Genomic DNA, 4,136 nt, shown 5'->3' with positions numbered 1-4,136 from the left:
GGGCCAAATAGTAAATATTTTAGGATTTATGGGCCATACTACTTAACTCTGTCACTGCAACCCACAAAAGCAGCCACAGACAATATGTAAACAAATCAGCATGGCTATGTTCCAATCCCACTTTATTTTCAAAAACAGAAAGCCAGCTCGAATTGTCAGTAGTTTGCCAACCCTTTTCTCGTCAATAAGTATTTTCTGGATTGGAATTAAATTTCTTTGAGTAAAATGGAAAGCTATTTACTATATTAGATGAAACTAAACTCTGTTTTATAAGATTCTAGATTAATGAGTTGTTGTCACCCTACAGGGAGGTTCCTAGATCTGGACCACATCACTCTTAGTCCAATTCAGTTTAATTCTCATCAGTACCTATCATAAGGGTAAAGAAAATGCTTAAGATTACATACAGCTGAGAAGAACTTTTTTTGACACTAGAAATATAAAGAAGTCAATTAAGCAGAATACTAGGGCAGAAACTAACATTGTAGAATAAAACTTAAACTAAAAAATAAATCACACAATTTCAGTAGACTTAACATAGAACCCCCTATACAAAATACATGATGGTCTCAGCTGACTGGAATTTAAGCTCCATATTACTCAAAAGAGTGACCTAATTTCCAAAACGGATCACATTCAAAATTTGCCTACACTGACAAGTATCTAGCATCCAGGACAAAAGAGAATCATCCCAATGTGGAGATTTACACAGTATTATAGAAAGTACATTTTAAGGGGGGGAATCTGATTTGTTAGAGCTCATTCACAGGTGAATGGGTCAGAATGGTGAGAGGTAATAGGTGCACAATAAATGTTAATATCACTAAGATTGAAAAACAGGCAGAACATATATTGTCTACCTCTTAAGGAATTTGCTAATTGATTTGCAGAGGCTCTTTTGATTTTTAAAAGGGACTCCAGAAAGGTTAAGATTGGATTTAGGCAGCCCCTAGGAAGTAAACAAACCATGGAAAATAAAACACTCAATTTTTTTTTTGTCATTCAAGAGGCTCTTCCATCATGATTTTGTTCTGCCCGTTTTTTTAGATCCTTCTGGAAAACTCCACTGGCTGGAGCTCTGCCTGGGCTGTCTGCCGTAGAGTTCAGCAACGCAACCACCATGCCATCATTTTTCCAACTCATTAGACCATATTATTAGAGCCTTTGCCACGATGGCTTTCATACCTTAGGGCATAAATGTCTGAGCCTAAGTTTGGGAACTTAGAGCTTATCCTTTGTTTTCTTCAAGTTTATTTTATTTTACAACACAGGAGGAGGATATTCTCTCAAGGCTTGAAATTATGAGTCTTTTGTCTTAACATGTTTTTGCATAACCAGACTATTTCTAGGAGAGGCAGAAGCAGCATCTTCTTGGTGCTTCTCCATTAAAGAAAAGGGCAGCTCATATATTGCTGGTAGCCTAAGGTGGCTCTGAAATCATCTGTCAAGCACGCAGAACGCCAGGCTTTGTTTTAACATCACAGAAAAGCGAAGCTCCAGTGGGCTCTGTTTGGCACTTTCCTGTTCCAAATGCCTTTCTTACCGTTTTATTTTATGGCTGAATTTTATAACAAGATGCAATTGTAAGGGCTGACTTTCTTCAGGGGACTTGCTTAGATGTTCACGTCTCACCATTATTTGCTTTGCCCCTGGAATCACCCAGGGTAAAAATCTAATTGCAGTTGTTGACACTCCTCTGACCACTCAGTTTTCAGGTACCCAATTATAAAACTATACTAACAACACAATCGTAACTAACAGTTGCATGGAATTTTATCACTGATAAAGTTCTTTCATGTACATCATCTCATGCGAAATCCCAGAGGTCGGAGCTCATTCGATCAATGTTATCATCAGAAAAGCATTTGTTAGAAGACCCCACAGCAGAAATAGTTGAGGGTATTTTAAGGACAAGCTAGTGAGATGAAATCTGTACTACCTATCACAATAGTTCACATTAAACAACATATAAAAGGCCAATGTGCCTAGACAGATTCTGAGTCAATGCAAGTGTTTATTTTATGTGTGTCAGCCATATGTCCCAGCTATATTAGTTTCCTAGAGCTGCCGTAACAAAATACCACAAACTAGATGGCTTAAAACAACAGAAATTTGTTCTCTCACAGTTCTGGATTCCAAAAGTCTGAAAACAAGGCCTTGGCAATGTGGGTTCCTTCTGGAGGCTCTGAGGGACAGTCTAGCCCACGTCTTCTCTTAGCTTCTGGTGGTTGCCAGCAATCCTTAGCACTCCTTGGCTTACAGATGAACGATTCTCATCTCTGGCATTGTCCTCACATGGCCTTCTCCCCGTGTCTGTCTGTTCTTCTTATAAAGGATACAAGTCCTATTGGACTAGGGCCCACTCTAATGGAGAACCAACTCATCTTAACTTGATTAAATCTGCAAAGATCCTCTTTCTTAATAAGGTCACATTCACAGGAACGTAGTTTGGGACTTCAACGTGTCTTTTGAGGGGACACAATTCAACCCACAACCCCAGCCTTACCAGTGACAACGAAGTTCTCTCTTGTTATACTCCAAGTGTTATAATCCCTTCTTGCCACAGACCTACTTCTTGTGACTGCCCTGAGTCCCTGCCATCTTTGTATTCTGGAACACAGAATACTCTATCAAGAGCCCTCGCTTTACTTCTGCTCTCGCCTTCCCATCCTGTTGCCATTTGGCTACCCAGGGTTCTGATGATCTTTGTGAGAAGACCATTCTGCCCCACACAGCTCCATATGCTGGCGATTGCTACCAAGTCTCATTCTACCTCAGGTTTGGGCATATTGTTGATAGGACTGGAGCTCAGATGCACCTGCTTGAGGCTAGAGGCTCCAAAATTTCTGCCTTGCCAAATCCTTTTGGGCATATTGCTGCTACTGCTACCTTTGCCTTCAGTGACAAATAGAGGCGGAAGGTTGACCAGCCTGGGTCTATCTCCTTATATTCAAGGTAACTTGACTTACAGCACTGAAATCGCACCTGCCCTCTTTACACCTTAGAGTCTGCGCCAAGTTAAGGCTCCTTGCATACCAGAACAATAACCCACTTCATTTCTTGTCCTAGGATAAACAGCTTTTCAGGGGGACAGACACTGTGAACACCAGTTGCCCTTGGAAGAAGCCACCACTCCCCATCAGGATGTGATCTTCTCCCATGGTCTCAATCAGAAATGAATCTGCTATTTTGTGATTTAGACAGTGAGTTGGCTATGCAATATACATTCTTCCCCTTCGCTTGGTAACAGAACAATTATTTTGTTGGGTGTGGAAAGAGGTCCAGCAATAAAATATGTATCCAAGCTTCCATTGCAGATAAAAGTGGACAATGAGATGTAGACACAAGTCTTTCAGCAGGGCTGCTGGGAAATGTCTTTATAGGGGCCTGACTCAGCTCCTTCTTTTTCTCTCCTGGAACATATGGCTGGAGCTGCAGCAGCCATCTTCCCACTATGAGGTAACCTTGAGGATGAGAATACCACATTAAGGATGGCACAGTAAAAATAAATAAATAAATAAGAGGAAACTGATTATCAGTGACATTGTGGAGCCACCAAAAGGAGCCCTGAACTTCATTTACATTGTCCCCCAGGGCACATTTAGCAATGTCTGTTAATATTTAACAATGTTTTAATTGCCACAACTTGAGAGGAGGGGTGGGTGCTATTGGCATCTAGTAGGTAGAGGTCAAGGATGAAGCTAAACATTCTGTAGTATACAGGACAGCCCCCACGGCAAAGAACCATCCAGCCCAAATTGTCAATAATTCTGAGGTTGAGAAGGCTTGCATTTAAAGATTAAAAACCTCTGTTACGTCAAACCTATGTTGTTAGCAGTCAAATGTAATTCCTGGTACGCACTGGAGCAATTCTCAAAATCGAGGTTGTTTCATCTTTCTTGCTGTTATGCTGTCACATACATAAGAACTAGAGTGAATGTTAAACAAAATGTTTGCATTGTGTGACTCAGGCTTCTTTTATTTAAATTTAGTATTTCTACTGCCAGGAGAGAACAATAATTATGAACACTTTAAAGTGCTGCCAGGTAAGGCATCATTAATAAAGTTATTGTACCACTGCTCTCTGAGTTCAAAGCAATAGGCTTGGTGCCTCAACAAGTTAAACATAGCATTAC

The sequence above is a fragment of the Pseudorca crassidens genome, chromosome X (assembly GCF_039906515.1).
Source record: "Pseudorca crassidens isolate mPseCra1 chromosome X, mPseCra1.hap1, whole genome shotgun sequence".
Classification (NCBI taxonomy): Eukaryota; Metazoa; Chordata; class Mammalia; order Artiodactyla; family Delphinidae; genus Pseudorca; species Pseudorca crassidens.
The sequence above is the reverse complement of the archived record's forward strand: the minus strand, read 5'-3'. Positions refer to the sequence as shown.